The sequence below is a fragment of the Lutjanus erythropterus genome, chromosome 20 (assembly GCF_056507025.1).
Source record: "Lutjanus erythropterus isolate fLutEry1 chromosome 20, fLutEry1.hap2, whole genome shotgun sequence".
Taxonomy (NCBI): Eukaryota; Metazoa; Chordata; class Actinopteri; order Lutjaniformes; family Lutjanidae; genus Lutjanus; species Lutjanus erythropterus.
This window is the reverse complement of record NC_139336.1, coordinates 21,324,616-21,344,009: the sequence shown is the minus strand read 5'-3', so window position 1 is coordinate 21,344,009 and position 19,394 is coordinate 21,324,616. Positions and strand designations below refer to the sequence as shown.

The following is a 19,394-nucleotide window of genomic DNA, read 5'->3' as shown; positions in this document are numbered from 1 at the left end:
TAACTGAACTGAGTGCTGCTCTCTCTGGACAGAATCCATTAAAAAGCCTCGACAGTAGAAGGGAAGAAAGCTGGCCATTAGTTAATTATCTACAGCCTGATGTATGTGTGCCATTAGTATGAAGGAGGACAGACAGAGTAACTTGAATCTGCTGCTGACACCAGCCTGATGTTTGATTGGTTAGGTTTTCCTTGGTTCGTTCAAAAGGAGGGATTGTTGTCTTGCATCATGAATATTTTGATACTGTAATGATTTGTAGTAGTTTATAGTGGAGGCGGGCTGCTTTCCCACCACTAATGTCAGAAGCAATTATGAAAGCAGCAGTGATTGATCGTTTGGCCACTTGTGTACTGTAAACAAAACACTGGTATATTAGTTGTGGAAAATAAGTCCAATATTTACCCTCCTTTTAGTTCTGTTTTTGGTCTCCACCAGCATCTGAGAAAAATATCTCACTCTTTAGCTGCTAAATTCTCACTAGCTAGTCGATAACTTTGGTAATCTGTTACAAACAGTAAAGCTGCAAGCCATAAAACCAAAACAATGAGCTAAAATATGCTAAAATACTCTGTAGAGATGAGCTTGTGAGAGTTAAAATAAGGACGTGGGAAACTGGGATGTCGTATTTGTGGCATTTTAAAGTTTACACCACCTTTCACACAGGACTTATGACTTATCCCACTTGGTGACTTACTTGGCTTATATAATTCAGATACAATGTGTTTTGTTGTGCAAAACATTATGCAACCGTGCCACAGGGACCCACGTAATGTCAGACGAGGGACGCAGACATCAGCGTCTTTCTTCTTTTTCTGCTGTTTTTATGAACATGTGAAACAGTTTAAACGTCTTCTCCAGGTACAGTCGCTCCTCCGTCTCAGGTTTAGATGGAAAATACCAACGAGCGAAGAGAAAAAGATGCTCATTTAGTTTAGCGGAGCCAACTGTGACTGAACTCTCTCCGGAGATGGTGTGTTTTTGTGATTTGGACTCATCGTTGCATTGTTTCTCCTGTCTCCACAGGTTTAGAGAGGACTCTTACATCATTTGGATTTAACTGAAGATTATTTCTGCGTCCACCAGGAGAGGTTGGTAGGTGTATTTGTCCTTTAATTTCACCTACACTCTTTAGCCCGCCGACATGTGACTTTTCCGCAGGAGATGTAAGAGCCTTTGGAGTTGTGTGGACCAACAAAACAAACAGAAACACGGTTTCCTGCTTTTCTTGTCATGATATTATTGGGGTTCCTGGCACCTGTCTTTTACTAGTGGAAATTCAGACTGTTCCCAGGGCTCCTATTGTTCCGGCAGGTGTGATCTAACATGACTCCTTTTTAACTCAGTCATCCTCTTGACTGTGAGCAGTTTCTTCCAACATGAACTCAAAGTCATCTGTGAAAGATTAGAACAGTTTGCAGTTTGTTTGTTTGCTGTTGTTGCCAGGCTGCTTTCAAACAAATCTGATCAATTCACATCCACACAGTCCCGATGATTAGCTGAGTTTTTGAGTGTTAAACTGACTAAGGATGCTTTTTCTGCACTTTTAACTAGGCCTGTGATTATTAATTGGTTATTAAATTAATCGCCAAACTATTTTGATAATCAGTCAATTTTTTTGATTAATTTTCTAAGAAAAAAAATCTCTGATTTCAGCTTCTTAAATGTGAATATTTTCTGGTCTCTTTACTTTTTTCTGACAGTAAACGGAATATTTTTGGGTTGAGAGTAAAACAAGACATTTCATCATCTTGGGCTTTGGAAAGGAGCATCGATAATGATATATATAATAATATAATAATCGTTAGTAGCAGCTCTAGGCAGTGATCTCCATTGAAGAGGACTGTGCCCTCTGGAAATAAACTGTTCATTCTAAGGCAACGAAAGCACAATTCTTATTTTCGGGTGATTGTACACTAATGAAAACATACTGATGAATAGTATATTCTATTTCTGCCACATTTTGCAAAGAAAACTCCATAAGTCTTACACTCTGGACCTTTAAATCTGTGGTTTACAACCACTTCTGATACCTTAAAACAAAGTAATGTGAATGTTTAGCCTCTTGTCTCTTCAAACTTGCAGTCATTATTTACTGATATACTTTTCCATTATTGCGAGTGCTGAGCAGTTGCAAGTGTGTAGGGAGGGTTGAGCTTGTGTTCATCACAGGAGTGTTCTTTCTGGACCAAATTTTTGCACATGGAGCGGAAATGCTTCCTTGCGAGGATGTCTTTCTGCTCACAGATACAGTTCTGTTCACTCATGTCATGTGTACACTTCTGGTTTTTATGTCAGCAGCATTCAAATACTGATTTGGGCATTGATTGCATTTGGGTCAGCCTTACAAAAAGGCAAAGTTTAGAGCAAAGACAGACAAAATAAAACAAGTTTTCTACTGCAATATACACTCAGTTGCCACTTAATTTGGTCCAAGCAGATAAAAATTAATGTAGTTTTTACTTTATCTTTTTTCAGCAAGGTTTTGGTTTAATTTAAAGTTATTTCTAGACTGTAAATTAAAGTGCTGTTAAATTACATTGTGTTGTCCTCAGAGGTGTTTGTGATAAACTGGAAACTGAGTGTATATTTCCTACTTCCTATACTCCTAACCTGTGACTCATCTTCCTCTAAATAATCTGTACTGCTGCTGCTGTAACCTTTAGTTACCTTCAAGTTCAAGCTGTATTTTCATTGTCTGCCCCGCTGACTCTTGAAATCTGTCTGCATGGTATATTTATCTGGATGAAGTAGGAAGTCGGGGGTGTTGGGGGTGAGCTTGTTTTTCCAATATGGAGGAAAACAACAGAACGAGAGATAATGAGCAGGGACCACCTGTGAAGGTCATTTCAAAGTGGAAAGCCCCCTCAAAGATAATAAACAGAATAATCGTTTGTCACGTTGCTCCTAAAATAGGGAGACTTCATGTCAGTGGTCCACTTCCTGTTATCTCATATTTGTTTTTGACTGGACCTCCTTTGTCTTCATGGCCTATTTATGAGACACATCAATAGGAACAGGAACAAACTCTTATTTGTTATCAGGAAGTTTGATAAAAACCTCATCAATGTTTTTGTTTGTATCTAAACTAGGGCTGTACCTGAATTTTGTCAGTTATGTGTATTAACTAGTAACTAGTCATGGATGATGTACATGAACAGCAGGCTGATACTGCAGCAAAAATATTGCAGGAAAGACAAAATTAAACACAAAAAAACAACTTGTTTTAAATTACATATCAGCAATCTCATAGCTTAAATATTTTCATTTAAATTTTTTAGGGCTTACCCCTGAGAATAAAGGAATCGGAAAAGAAAATCCTTGGGACAAACATGCACTCATGGTTAATTGATGAGAGAAGGTGAAACAAGTGGTTGGTAAACCTATAAAATTTACAAAGTATGTAAATCACTGCAAACCATAAAACTAACTGTGATGGAGGAGTGATAGAAACGGAGTGCTGGTGACACACTGTCAGCCACTTCAGAGCACACGGAAGAGCGCACTGGGCGGGTAGGACGGGTTACATATTTGTTTTGCATTTTTCTAAAGAGTAAGACACGTTTTATTTAACCAGAAACAGCTGTTTTATTGCTCTGACCAGACTCACCAGACTCGTTTTGCAAAACATCATCAAAAAGTCTTGGTTCGTCTTTCCACCGTTCCAAAAATCACCAACTGTGGTTTGGTCAAAATGAAGCCCTAATTCACGGTGTGACGGAGGCTGAAGGCAGATGACATAGGACAGCGATAGATGTGCCACAGTGCGCTGATTTGATTTCTGACTCTTTGAAAATCTGATGTTGTCACATTACAGATGACAATGAAAGGCATTAAAACATGAGTCTTACTGGTAAAATATATTCATGTTTAATGTGGCGTAGTGAACCCATCACAGACAACTTCACCAAGCAGACGGGACAAATTGACGTATTGGAATGATTTTATTCTGGTCTCGTCTCTGACTTTCAGGGAGAAGCCCTAATATAAACACCCTCAGCTGTTATGGGAGAATATCACAGCTCTTTTATTCTGTAAATATGAAACATAACAGTCATTATATATCCTCCCATGTCGGCTCTAATTCAGACATTTTTCCCATTGTGTCTGCAGGATACTGCGGTGGTGTCCAGTGTTTTGGTCTAGTCTGACACAGACAGGTTTCTGTGAGGTTTTCATAATAAAACCATGACTCTTCAACACTCATCTCTTTGTCCTCAAGTGAAAGCACTTCTCACTTTACTCCCCCGAAACCAGTCTGACAATAGCAACACGCTTCTTCATTTCTCAGCTTCACACCTCTTCCCCTTGTCCTCGGCGTCTCCTTTTCACCCGGCGTCTCCCCTCATTTGTCTCCATCCCTCGTCTCCTCACCTCCTACTCACGCCGTTAACATGTTTTGCCAAGAGCCTGAGAGCGGGGATGATATCACTTGATACTTTTATTATCCGAAACTCGAGCAGGTCCGGTGCCAACGTGCCTCAGAGGTGCTTACTTTTGATTTTGAGCGGGGTATCGGGTTTTAGCTCAGAGTGCCCACAACAGCTACGGCTCTGCCCCCAGGGGCGTTGGGATAAAGCAGCCAGCCAGGTCTCAGTTTGCAGGGGAGTTTGTGTCAGAGCCACAGGGAAGTGAGGATTAAACTGCACTCATCCTGAGCACAAAACACAGCGAGAACAATGCCTTTAACCCCCCTGAGGAGAGGGCCAAATACCGTCCACCCTGGCTCAGCAGAGCGACTGATTTCCTGAGTCTGGTCTGGAAAACAGAAGCACGGGGATCTGAAGTGGAAGGCCTTGCCTCCTGTGACCCCCTGTGTTTATGGTTCCCGGGGCTGTTTGCGGGGCTAAGGTGGGGCTGGAAATGGTTAAGCATAATGGAGACTGTGTTAGGCCTGAGGGCCCCCAAACTCCGCAGCTCCCTGAGAGTGGGAAACTGAGGAGAAGTGCTCTTGCTCTTCGGGGCTCCCCGGTCCATCAGCGGTCAGGGGAAATAGGTGTGAAGAATGTAGCCCCTAATTTATTAAAGTGATATTTCACGAAGTTATATATTTTCGCTTTTTTGCACTTATGTTAATAAGGGCTATAAATGTTGAACAACAGTTAATTTTACTAAAATTACTGCAACAGAGAAAAGAGAACCATAAACACAGGCGGTCACAGGAGGAAAGTCCTTCCACTTCAGATCCCCGTTGGGGGAATTGGTGTTTGCAACCATGACGGATGAGAAAGCAGACCAGTGTAGCGGTTTGCATAGGCGAGGGTGGTTACATTTTGGGAGGTGCTCTTCAGGCTATGGTGCAGGCCACAGCCTGACATTAAAAAAGTCCTGGAGTGTTTGTAGGGTCATGCAGCAGCTCTTTCTTCTGTTTTGGTTTTGACACAACAAACAGAAGTGACTGTTGCTGTGTTGTTATCTCTCTTCGAGAGCTCTGTGCCATTGAGATGGATGTTATCTCTGTTCTGTTGCTGCTCCACAGCCTCTTTAATCCTCAGTTCAAACGGCACGACCCGATATTTAACTGCTCAGAGATGCCATACAGGCGCAGCCAGACCAGGAACAAACATCACACAATCTTTTCACAAGATGGCTATCCAGAGAAAGCCTCCCTGTCCGTCTGTGGCGGTCCAGTTGGCCACCCACTTTGAGGCCAGACTGCGATATGTCAGATGGTCTTTGTTTTCCATCACCCTCTTAACCCTCATGGCGTGGGCTCGCCATACGAGAACTGTTATGGTCAATATGAGAAGATGAGGGTTTGTTGACCTCCGCCTTCCTCCTCGGAGGCACAGCTGAAGAGTTACCCCCGTCCCTCCTGCTGCAGCGACTCCTGCTCCACCTCCACCAGTCACAGCGGACTGACACTCAGTCAGTCAGAGTGTATAAACAGATGTTTCCAGGGGGGAAACTGTTGACCGCTCACACTGAGATCAAATAGAGGTGTGCATGTTTGGTGTGTCCACGTCCACATGTGTTTATGTGTGCACTGCTCTGCTGTGTTTTTATTATGTGCCATGTATGTATTTGCAGAGGTGGCTGAAATACAGATATTTACTCAAGTAGAAGTATGAACTCTACAACTTCAACTTTAAATAATCCAAGTAAAGGTGAAAAAGTACAGGCTCTGAAATGTACTCAAAGTAGGAAAGTAAAAACATTTCTTCTGTTTCTGTATGAAGCTAATTGAACATCACTCAAGTCAAGTTCTTTATGTTGTTTTTAGTGTTGTTACGTCTTTTTTTCTTGTTAGTTGTTTTTCTTGTTACGTCATATATGTCTTTTTTGGGGGGTTATTACATCTTATTTTTCTTTCTGTGTCTTTTACTGCGTTTTTCGTCTTGTTACATCTTTTTTTATCTGGCTATGTCTTTTATGTTGCTTTGTCTTGCTGTATCTTTTTGTTGTCTTGATTTTAGTCTTGTAATATATTCTTCGTTATTTCCATCTGTGGATGGACATTGGTAGTGTTACGTCTTTTTGCATCGTTTTCATCTTGTTATGGCTTTTTTGTCTTTTGCATCTCGCTAAAGTATTAAAACTACAGTAACAAAATCTGTTTTGAAAACAAAAGGAGAAGAAACAGATATTTGTGTTAAAATGTAGAGAGTAAAAGTAAAAAGTAGTCACAAAAATAAATACTCAAGTGGAGTACAGGTATCTGAAAACTTGTACTTTCTTACTTCCCACCTCTGGTCCAGGTCCACATGTGTTCATGTGTGCTCTGCTGTGTTTTTATTATGTTCTATGTATGTACTTGGACTAAAAAGACTCTTGGGAAAGGTGAAATTGTTTTCTTTTCCCCTCAGACTTCTCCTTCCTCCAACTTTTCCTCTCAGTTGGAGGTGTTTTAAGTCCTCGGTGCCTCTGCGACCGACATGTTAGCTCCACACCTCTCACAGGTGTACTCCCCACTGACCACCAGCTGTGGGATCTGTTCACCACTCAGGTCTCTGCGCCATTATTCCTTTTCCCTCCTTCTCTTCTTTCCCACGCTCCCGTCTCGCTTCCCCCGGAGCTCAGTGTTGGGATTTCCTCACCTTCAACACATCCGTGTGTTTATGCTCCAGCGCTACTCCCCAGTAAAGTTCATAAATTAGCAAATATGCCTCAGAGATAACTCTCCCACACTGCGATATGCTGAACTACCAACCAATGATGACAAGAGCATAATGGATAAAAATGATGTAGCGTGACCTCGCAGGGGAAATGTGTCTGTCTCTTGACCTCAGCTGTCGTATTAAATGAATGGATCCGTGTCAAATATATGAATAAGATGTTGAGGTTGTCAGTGAAGATACACTGTGGCAGAAAACATTTTATGCAGCTTAACGTGTTCCTTTCAGCAGGTTACTTTTAACACCTTTAACGTTTATGTTAAAATCATGAGAGGAGATGGCACAGAGTAGAACTACAGCTGGACGTCCAACCTAAATACTTTTTTGACCTAAATGTTTCTGTAACACAGAGTATTTTGTCAGATTTGTAGTCTTCTCAGCAGAAAGTTCTTGGCTGATTTTAGTCCATTTTATTCAGACAAAAGTCTTGCAAGGTCGCTTGTGTTTAAACATTTAAAGGGGCAGTTCAGATTTTTTGAAGTGGGGTTGTATGAGATATTTATCCATAGTCAGTGTAATACCTACTATAGCTGTGAGTTGGCATGCCCTCAGTTTGGAGATGTAACAGGAGTACCGATGTAGGAAGATAAACAACGTACTGCTGTGCTGTGTTTTAGCCGCCTTAAAAAAAAAAAATCAAGATCAGTTTAAGGTATAAGTGTACACTATATTTAGAATATTTTCACTGCTTTACCTTGTCGTCAGTCATTCTTTTCTGGCAGGAAACTGCTGTTATTACAGGTTATATATTGCTTTCTCTTACTCAACCAGACTCCACTGGCAAAAACAGTAATTTAATACCTTGCAGAACATGGGAGTTGCAGGTCTACCACTGCCTCAGTCTGTTCGTTTTTTTGTGTTATTGTGTGACTTTGGTGAATCCGAACTAACATTTTAAAACACCCAAGTACCACAATAGCACAAACAAACTAATAATTGAGGCAGCAGCAGACCAGCAACTCCCGTGTTCTGTGAGTACAGTTACTGTTTTTTCTAATGAAGTTTGGTTGGTTTGAAGACAGTGATATTTGGCTTATATAATGGCTGTTTCCCATTGGAGAAGGCCATGTGACGGCAAAGTAAAGAAATGAAAATATTCTAAATATAGCTTACACTTAAACTGTTATTGATTTTTAAAGGTGGGCCTATTTTTTTGTATCTAAAATCCGTTCTGCTGCTGATGCTGTCCATAGCGGTACATTGCTCATCTTCCTGCACTGATACTCCTACTGCTTGGTTGATTTGGACTGTTTTATTCAGGTTCAAGTTCTGGTGTTTATACTGCTTATGTTAAGACAACATTTAACATAAGAGAACTTGTGTAAGAAATTTAGAAAAACATGAATATTTCTGAAAGGAAGTTGTCAGAAAAAGTTATATTTTGGTACCTTAACTCAGGAAAAAATGTCAACAACACCCAGCTCTACCCAGGCGGTGAGTTGGATGTTGAACATCTGCCTCCATGTGCCTGTTGATGGGCTTTACGCAGCCGCGGCCTTGAAGTGGCCAGATGGTCGTAGCTGCTCCCTCTGCGGGATTCAAACTGAGCTCAGACGTCTCTGATTGCACGGAGAAGCAAATGTGAAGACTCCCCCGACTTCCATTTGTCGCTGCAGATCTGCTTTCAGGCTGCATTGATACTGAGCTTTGTTGTTGGGTGATGAGACATGCCTGACATATTTGAAAGTTAAAGGAAGAAGGGTGTACTGTTTACATCCATATGCTCCCATCAGGTTTGCTATAAGATCCTCTCCTTGACAACACACTTGTTTTCCACTCTAGAGAGTTCTCCTTGTAATCCACCACGCTGTGAGCCGTCATTATTATTTGCCTCAACTGGAAACTCTTGTCAGAGCCAAATATTCCATCTGTCCATCCATCGTTTCCATCTCTTTCCACAGCGGCTTTTAAAACTGAACCCTGCGTAGCCTCTTCGGGGTGGCTGCCTGGATGGTGGAGTGATGTAACACGTGCGGGTGCAGCTCAGATTGGAAACACGTGGAGATAAAACCCGCATTGAGATATCCGAGGCACGTCCGGGAATCACAACACGAGCCAAAATCAAGCATTTGGTTTCTGTAGTATGAAATCAGTTCCTTCCTGAGTCCATCTTGAGTGATTTATCAAACTAGGGCTTTGGCACACCTGCATATCCAGGTCACAGGTGTACTGATAGAGAAACCTTACTCTCTGAGTTGTTGTCATGTTCACAACTTTGTTTTACACTGCTAGGAAAAGTGTGTTAACTCTTGAAAACTGAGTTTTACATAAACATCAGTACTGTACCCAGCTAGTTGTGGTGTTGAGGATATAGCTAAAACTGCAACTAACAGTTATTTTCTTTGTCAGTTAATCTGTTGATCATTAGTTGATTAATTAATTAGTTGTTTAGTCTCTAAAATGTCAGAAAATGGTGAAAAATGTTGCTCAGTTTTTCCCAAAATCCAAGATGACGTCTTCAAATGTCTTGTTTTGCCCATAACCCAAATATATTCAGTTTACTGTCATAGAAGGGTAAAGAAACAAGAAAATATTCACTTTTAAGAAGCTGGAATCAGAAAATTTTAGCTTTTTTCCTTTAAAAATTACTCAAACTAATTAACTGATTATCAGAATAGTTGGTGATCAATTTAATGACCAATTCATAATGGATTAATTGTTGCAGTTTTAGATACAGCAATATGAAACAAAATTGAAAAAAGAAGGTTAAAAGATGTTGTTATGTTAACAGAATGGCAGCTAACTAGCTAATGTTTTGTTCTGTAGCAAAATGCTAGTTAAGTAGCGAAAAAGAGATATGTTACAAAATAATGACCATTTAATGATAAAATCTGCAACTATAGGACTGTCTCAAGTGGTTTGATCACAGTCTTTCACAACCAATGAATCCACCCAACAAATGTGACCTGCCTCTGATTCCAATATTGTCGAAATCTGATTGGTAGGTGGAAATGGATGACATCACCTTTTTCCTGCAAGACTCTGAACACTTCAAACCAGTGAAAAGAGTGTTGACCTGTGTTGATCGAAAAAGAAATTTAATTGGCAACTATTTTCATACCCAGTTTATTGTTTCAGCCATTTTTCAAGTAAATAAAAAGAGTTTTTTGCCATTAATTCAGGCCTTTAATTGAATTATCTATTATTATTGTGGCCAAGGAGGTTATGTTTTGATGCTGTTTATCAACAACAACAAAAACAAAAACAACAGGCCTGATTTTCACGAAACATCATGGAAAGACATAGCATGAGTCAAGGAAGAACCCTTTAAATTTTGGAGTTGATCCATTTAACTGAGAGGATATACAAATTACTTTGTGAGATAGAGCATTTGGCCTTTGCAGACGTCCGTGCTTTTATCCTTGTATGTTGTTATCGAAACAAGTAGTTTGAGACCAAAGTAAGAAAAGAAGATTTTCATGTTCAGGCCACTCCATAAAATACCTTCATATTCATCTTAGCTAAGCTGTCAAGTGGATTTCTTTTGTCCAACCTGTTATCTGTTATCAGGTTTTCACCCTGCTTTCCGTCATGCTCGTCCACTTTCTTCAGATCTACAAGATGCTATTGATCACAGTCTGACAAGGAAAGATGAATTACCAGCACGCTCACAGCCAGACACTAGCAAGTGCTCTGTCGAACCCGTATGATGGATGATGTAGCCTGGCATATGTCTGCTGAATACATGTGTGCGGATGTGCTGCAACAGTTATGACTGCTGAGGATCTTTCTCCCCGCTGTCTCCTCTGATCCTCCGGTCTTTGATGTGAGGGCCTGTGCTGTGTCCGAGCTCCTGAGGCTGCCAAGAGGAATCTCCCAGAGCATCTTCAGGCACAGCCCTGCTGTCTTTCCATTAGTCTGTAAGACGATATGGGGACAGTCTGCCTGATATGTATCTCTGAATCGAAAACATGATGTGAGAACTAGGTCCACTCACAGTCACGCTGTCTCCTGATAGGACTGAATATAAACAGAAAATGTTGCTGACTGAGGTATTTTCCTAAACTTCTCCCGAGAGCAGTGACCGTCCACATGTAGCTTAGCAACTGTAACTAGGCACAGCAGGTGTGACCAGCTGTGGATTACTCAACATTTTGAAGCAGTGTGTGCAGACCTCTAGTAATATCAAAATTCGGGTGGTGTCTTTGTTTTTGTAGCTTTCCAAAACCAAATACTAGAGAGTTTATCTGCTGTAATGTAACTATAAACATGCTAGGCTAACTGGCTTAGCATTTCCAGTTGTAACTGAGCATTACTCCCAGCTAACTAGGTAAATACTAGGTACATATTAGTTTGTGTGACCTCATTAAAACAAAAAAAGAGTGGATTAAACCGTGTGTAACTAACTAAGTTACATTAGTTTGTGCAACCTAAACTTAAAAAAAAAGAAAGAGCAAAAGAATGAATTAAGCATTTATCTGCTCTATAACGTAAATTAGCATATCCGGCTAGTTAGCTGAGTATTTCCACTTGTGACTAAGCATTACTCCTGAAGCCGAGGAAAACTAGTGTGATGCATGAATTGAACGGTTTGTTTACCTGCTTCATTATGTAAACCACCGATGTTAGCATGTCCAGCTAATTATCTTAAATTTTGACTGATCATTATAAAACTGGGACTAAAAAACTGGAGTTTTAGCATGATATCATGTATTTAGCTATGAACTGGATATAAAAGAACTTTCTTGGAAGATTTCTGTGAAAAATGTCAAGTAGAGACTGTGTCTTCAACCAGCTCAGTTAATGTTAGCTTAATTAGCTAGCTAGCTCCAGCAGATAAAATCTGCTACTGACAGTCATTTAAGCTGCCAAAATCTTGGATGCTGGCTAGAAATGGGAAGTCTACTTTTGTCTAGCTCTGCCTGAAATCAAAGACCCATTGTTTAAAGAGTTATTGTAAAGTTGTAAACTGTAAGAAAGGGAAACTTGACAGGCTGGCAACAGTATCTAAGGGGGGATGGGGGTTAGTGAATTGTTAGTTGTTGTTTTGCTGAGAAAAGGCATTTTTGTGATATTCTAGACAGTTTAGGGAGGCTTTGTTTGGTTTTAAAATGGTCCATTAACCTCTTCCCATCTGATTCACAGCCACAGGGTGAGGATGAGTCACTAGGATTTATTGGAAATGGGTCAAAGGACAAGTTTTATTAGTTTCAGGATACGTGCATCTGGGTTGAAGGGAACTATTTCTGAACTGTTATGACCTTACTTCCATTCAAACTGATAAGAAAGGCCTCTTCCTCGGGCTTTTCCACGCTGCCTTCAAGTGCCCGGACTATCGGCTTCTCTTCTTCCTGTTTGAGTCGGCCTCTTTTTCCGTCTTCATATGGAACTAATTTGTCTCCCCTGTGTGAGTGAACACAAAAGTCAGACAAACGCTGTAGCTGACTGCAGTGTTGGCTGAATGCACCCGGTGCTGCTGTAAGCAATCCTGGGACACTTTGCTCAGCCAGAGAGGTAATCCATTAGTCAGACAGTGAACCATCTGCTCCATCAGGCAGTTAACTGAGCATCCAGGCTGCTATCTAATCTAACAGTCAGATAGTTGTTGTTGACTGAGGAGGGATGTAACAGGATCCATGTGTGATGTGGTTCATGTGTTGGTTTTTAGACCAGCTTAATGTCTCTCTGTGTGCAAGATTTGTTGCTCTAATTTTAACTTAAAATATGAGCTAAATAATAACAGTAATGTTCTCATTAGTGTAGTGTACTTTTAAGTTTACTTTCAGTATCAGTACACACACTTGTAGTGGAAATAAACTGTCCTCCTCAAATGTACATTAGACTATGAACTCGAATGCGAGAGGATTTTGTGTTAAGGAATCCCCTCTGAATATTTCTTTTTTAAATTTTAAGGTTAAAATCTTCTTTGATCACTATTACAATCAATCAAAATGGCCAACTTATCTTATCAAAAACATTGTAAAAGTTGAAATATTCTATTATTTCTTATTATTTATTGTTTTAAAACAGAGTGTGTATTATTATATTCATATATATATATATATATATATATATATATATATATATATATATATATATATATGTATGTATATATCACCAAGGAATCAATAAAATGTTGTCTTTATCTATAGTAATACATATTAATTTATTTGTTCATTATTATATTTTGTATTATTAATAATAATCTGCAAAGTAACTAATAACTAAAGGTATCAAATAGATGAGGTGGATTAAAATAAAATAATGGAGTAAAGGAAAAGGAAGGAAGAGGAAATGGGAAATGTTTAGTATGATTAAATGTAATCAATTACTTTCCACCACTCTTTAAACACAAAGTAGCATTTAAATATCACATTATATATTTGTAAATTGTTTTCAAGTTTATACACAAAATAACAAAAGCACTTTTACTGGTTTGTATTGGTGAAGTAGCTCTGTAGAATAAAGTACACTTAATGTAACGTATACATTGGAATACACTCATAGAAAGCAAAAGGTGAGCCAATTTATTCTGAATAAATATTAAACTAATCCAATAGTGTTTTAACACAAGTGCAGTTATTCATAGGAGCACTCAATGGTGTGTACTTTTGAGTTTACTTGTTTTTAAGGGAAGTGAAAGTGCATTTAGGCTGATAATAAGATGTTGGCCTTGGCTCAAGGGTGCAGAGAGCAATGAAAACAGAGTGAGGAGGTGAGAGAAACTGAGACTGGGAGAGAGAAAGAGGAGAGACCCTCTGCAGCTCCAGCTCTTGTTATTTTAACCCAGATTCTGCTCTGAAATATGGCCACCATGTGGACTCTCTCAAGAAGTGTGGCTCCAAAGTCGGCCAAGCCAATCAGAGGAGACGTGGCGGTCCAGGGAGGAGGGACGTGGGGAGGGTCCGGGAGTCAGAGTCTGGGAGAGAGAAGCATTAAAGTGTGTGAGCAGAGCAGAGGAGGAGAGTCAGGGCAGAGGAGAGCTGGACTATCCACAGACCAATGGAGACAGGTTGGACTATTGACTTTTTTTTTCTTAATTATCTTGCATTAATTTAACACTTGTCTCACTGAGATGCATACTTAAAATACAAACTGTCGGCTGGGCTCATGGCTGATGTGATGGGATGTAAATATTATGTTTAGGTCTGGATCACAGCCTCGCTGTAGCGTCACAGAGTTCAGGATGCTGAGCAGATGTGTAGAGGTGTTAGGAAAGACTGGCTCCTTTGCTGTGGAAAACCTGACTATTAGATCTTTTGTTATTTACTGCTATTATTACTATTACGCTTGGTTGCGCCAGATTTCTTTTTAAACTGGAATAAAACTTAATCTAACCAAGCTATTAGCTTGCTTGCAAACAATGTAACTTTTCTTTATATTTTTTAGCTAGCAAGCATACAATGTAGTTATATTTTTGTTAAGTTTTTAGCCAGCTTGCAAACAGTATAGCATATATTTCCTCTTTTTTCTTTAGTTAACAACTAATGTAACTTTAGCTTGCTAGCAAACAATGTAGTTAATGTTTTGTTAACGCTCTAGCTGACTAGACAACAATATACAGTTTTGTCTTCTTTATTAGCTAGCTAGCAAACTTTGTAATGTTCAAACTTTTTAGCTATTTAGCAAACAGTGTAACGTTAACTTTTTAGCTAGCTAGTAAACAATGAAATTTGTTGTGAACTTTTTAGCTAGCAAGTTAAGACTGTAACCTTTTACATTTTCACTAGCATGTTACCAGTTGAACATTTTCATTAGCTAATAGACAATATTAATAATATTTTAAGGAACACAGAGCAGCACAGAGTTAAGAGTTTTCCCTCCTTTCTTATTTATTTACATTTATTTTTATTTGGGTAAGCAAATCTCTCTATATTGATTAATTCTACATAATTTTGGTTTACATTAATACATTTGGAATTACTTAATTAGTATTTGATTGTGCAACAGAGCTCTGCATAATTTTAAATATGGATTTACTCATTTTAAACTGAGCTTTGCTTAATTCTGATTAGAACTAATCTTAGAATGAGTTAACCTTTTTGTTGCAACTCAGTCTTAGAGTCTACAATTTCACTTAAATAAAGGACTTATTGTCTTCTGCCATGCCTGTACAAGAGCTATGAAATCACACAAAATCAGATGGATGCCCATAATAAGGAAAAGTATGTGTTTTAGCTATACTTAATTGATTTACATGGTCGTCGCAGACCTGATGAATGTAATTGTAAGACTGCTCGGAGGTTTTTACCATAATCATAGTCGTTACTACACAAGAAAGTGTGACTGGACGTAGTATTTGAGGTCCTCCGTGACTAATCATCTCCTACACCCCCCCTCAGTAGCTGCAGGGGCTTTTCATTCAAACAGATCCTCACAGATTATAAGCACTACCTTTGTTTTAAAATTGCTTTGCCGTTGGGTCACATGACGGAAGAGGCATCCAAAACGAATCAGCATAGTTATGTTGTAGATGCTTCGCTGTATAGCTTTGTAGTAGGTTGTAGTAACTTATCTTCAGCACTCTCTCCTCTTAGCAGGTTGAGTCCCATAAAGTCTCCCTAAACCCCTCATCCAGCTCTAAACAAACACTCTCCATGGTGACGTGTTACTCTACTCATGGCATGTCTATAGATATGTAGATTGTTTCCTGTCAGTGGCAGCGTAGAAAGGCGTTTCCTGCTGTTTTTGTTGCTGTGATAAGAGAAAGGCTGAGTGGACACTTTGACCAGGACTTGTGTACTCTAGTGTTGTAGAAGCATGGCTACAGGGATGGCACATTTGGTCAATTGGTGAGTCACTCCACATCTTTGGTCCAGAGTGTAGTATCTCTACAACTATTTGATGGATTGTCATGAAATTTACATTGCCATTCATGATACTGAGAGGAGAGGAGTCCCACTGACTTCGGTGAGCTCCGATTTTTCCTGTAGTGCCAACATGAGGTTGACATTTGTGGCTTTTAGTGACACATGGTGACAATTATTTCTAGCATGAAATATGCTGCAGATGTTCATGATACTCAGAGGTTGAAACGATTTTGGTGATTCCCAGCTTTTCTGTCCAGTGCCACCATAAGGTTTTGTGTGAATGGTCTCCACAACTATCAGATGGATTGCCATAAAATTTGTACAAACATTCTAGCGGTTGACGGTTTTTCAATGATCCGTGCAGATATTCAGAGAGCAGGGCAGCGGATGGCAGATATACAATAGTTATCTTAGCCAATAAGGTTAGATGATGTTTTTATGGATGGAGTTTTTATGAGACAGAACATGTAATTAACATCAGACATTAACTTTGATGTATGTAGACTGTCCACAGTGTAACTTAAAAATAAACTTTTTAGCTAGCTAGCAAACAATGTTTTGTTAACTTTCTAGTTAGATTTTTTTTGGGCAAAAATGTCTCTATTAATCATAAAGGTTGCAGAGGCCTGGTCTATCAATAAAAAAAAAAATAATAATGTTGCTGTCAGAATGAATTGTAGTAACTTTGATGTTCCTTTCACTTTATGCAACATCATCAGTAAGTCATAGTTTTAGTTCTAATTTAATACTTTGGTTAAAGACCTGCAAAACTAATTAGCCCCCATCCACTTCAGATATACTTATGTTTAATGCAAGTTAGCAAATGTTAGCATGCTAGGACATCCAACTAAGACGGTGAGTATGGTATATTAATATTATTATTATTATGGTATAATATTATTCCAGTTAAATTTCAGCATGTTTTAGCATTGTGAGCATGTTAGCATTTAGGTCCCCTTGTCCTGTTTATTTTAGTGTACATGCTTGTAAATAAATTTAATGGTGCCCCGCTGTGATTGACCAGGCTTCTTTAACAGACCACTGATCATTAGTTTGATTAGTTTGATTGATTTATCAGTAAAAGCTGCAGGGAAACAGATGTCCCACAGTGGAGAAGGTTCCTTCTAGCTCACACTTTGGAGGGAGCATGTGTCGGATGGTAGGGAGCCTTGTAAGTGTGTGCGCACATGGGGATTAGTGTTGGGGGTCAGCTGGATGGTGGTGGGTGCAGTCTGCAGGGCTGTAAACTCTTCTGTGCATGTAAACCGAGCCTCAAATAATCCTGGGTCTCCCCCCTGGTTACTCAGAGAGAATAAAAGACATCATAAATCCACTTCAGGCCTCACATATACAGGCTACCATGCTTCACTCTATCTTGGGAAACTTGTGTTCCTGATAAGTGCTCAGATCTGTGTGTCTGGGAACAGTGAGCAGACGTCTGGACGCATGTTGATGTGACAAATACCAGGAACATTAATAGAACCAGACGAGTCCAGACTTGTATTAGATCCACTAACCCACATTCAATGCAGCTTTACACAAATTCACCCCCACTACCAAGTACATTCTTAGGAAAAAAGGGTTTCTCTTGAACTTCTTCTTGGAAGAAAGGGTTGTTCAAGGATTGTTGGAGCCTCTTTTGTCAAGGGTTTGTCAAGGATTCTTTGTATCGTAATGTAGAAGGGTTCTCGGTAGAATGCCCTGGGTGGGTTCTAGGTAAATCCTGTAGAATATAAAAGGGTTTTAGATAAAACAGTTGAAATATCAAAAGGTTATCAATAGAACCCCTTGGGTGGGCTCTTGTAAGCACCTTTAATAGATGGAAAGGTTCCAGATACAACCCCCAGGTACGCCTTTTTCATCAACACGGAACCAGAGAACCACAAACACGGTTTTGGAATCTGAAAAGTTGGTTCCCACCTAGAGAAATTGCAGATATACCTTGCGAACCAGAGTGGGCGTGTCATATTTTACAGTGGCTCTGCTCAAAACTGGTGTTGCAGATTGGTTTACTTGATAGTATCAAGGTTCCAAGAATTTTGAACAGAACCAATTCCAAGAACCAGAGCTATTTTGGTGGAGAAGGGCCTAGGGAGGTTCTTGGTGGAACCACTAAACCACAGGAGGGTTCTCTGTAGGGCAACTCATAGGTTGTGGGTGAAACCTTTCACAGTTGGTTTTTACGTATCACCCTGTGTGTTAGAAACGGTTCCACCAGGAATCAAAAGGGTCTCCTATGGGGAGAAGTCGAAGAACTCTTTATGATTCTAGTTGGCACCTTTATTTCTAAGAGTAGTGAGTAATCAACAGGCACGTGATGCAAACACAGTGCAGCCAGAGAAGGTCAAAGGTTAAGTGTGCAGGTCTTTAAAGCTCCGTATCTCCCCAGCTGGTTTGAATTGTTTCAACTCCAAAGTGTTTTCCAACAATATTCCTGTCAGTGAGGAATTAGTCTTCGCAACTGGCTGGCAAATGTTTGACCTTAAAGCTTCGGACTGCCCATTTGTCTTAAATCCTAACGTCAAACATCAGTCTCGTCAAAGGACCTCTGAGACCCGCCAAACCCCCGAACGCCAACGGTCTTTTTGTGAGGCGTTTCTCAAGAAGTTCAGTTAGTGAATGCATCTGTTGCTGCATCTGTTCATGGTGAGGCAATGAGAATGCTTGTGATTCATAAAATTAATTTTGGGTCAAATGCAGAGGCGGTTGTTTGTGCTCGCTCTTATGATCTCATCTGTTTTACACAGTCCAAACACACTCTACGTTAGCGTACACACACACACACAGACACACACACACACCACCATGTTACATCAAACTTTTAAAGTAACTCCAAATTAAGAAAGGATTCAATTTAAACCTCTCTTCAAACCTCAATTTAGCTTTTATTTTTACCTAAATTCAGTTTACTTATGTTGCACAAGGAGGTTTAACTTTTAAAGTGGCTGCCTTTTTTTTGGATAGTTTTGAGATGGACTTTCCTGTTGTCTGTTGTTCAGTCTTCTGTTATTTGTTCATATTGCTCCACTGATTCCACCAGCAAGTTCTTTTTTTAAGCTTTTCGAACTTTTTAGCTAACTAGCAAACACTATAATGTTTTAACTTTTTAGCTAACTAACAATGTAACGTTATATTTTTAGCTAGCTAGCAAACAATGTAATGTTTTTGTTAACTTATTAGTTAGTTAGCAAACCATGTAGTTGATGTTTTGTTAAATTATTAGCTAGCTAGCAAACATGATCACATTTTTTTTTCACATCTCCACATTGATTAAACTGATTAATTTTTTAATGTATTAAACATGCATTAGTTTTAAATTCTGCAACAGAGCGCTGCTTAATTTTAAATCGGGATTCATTAATTTTAAAACTAGTTTTGCTAAACTCCTTAGAACTAATCTAGATTAAAGTAATCTTTGTTGGTGCCAGAGTCTGAATTTTCCTTAAATAATGACAAGACTTCAGTCCTACACAAGAGTTATGAAATCAAAATCAGACTGATGCTTTCACTGTATTTGACTGATTTACATGGT

General features: G+C 39.4%; 1 protein-coding gene across 4 annotated transcripts in view; it reads left to right on the top strand.

The window, feature by feature from the left end:
• lhfpl2a (LHFPL tetraspan subfamily member 2a) overlaps positions 1 to 19,394 on the top strand; it is a 55,845-nt gene that overhangs the window by 22,526 nt on the left and 13,925 nt on the right. The window contains exon 2 of one of the 4 annotated variants that reach the window (XM_084746346.1): positions 1,024 to 1,088. The exons of 1 other annotated variant lie outside the window; for it this stretch is intronic. The gene's annotated coding sequence lies outside the window, so the exon portion shown is untranslated. Of the gene's footprint in view, positions 1 to 1,023; positions 1,093 to 13,918; positions 14,065 to 19,394 lie in introns of those variants that run through there. 2 more of the 4 variants (XM_084746345.1, XM_084746347.1) reach the window with 2 other exon arrangements.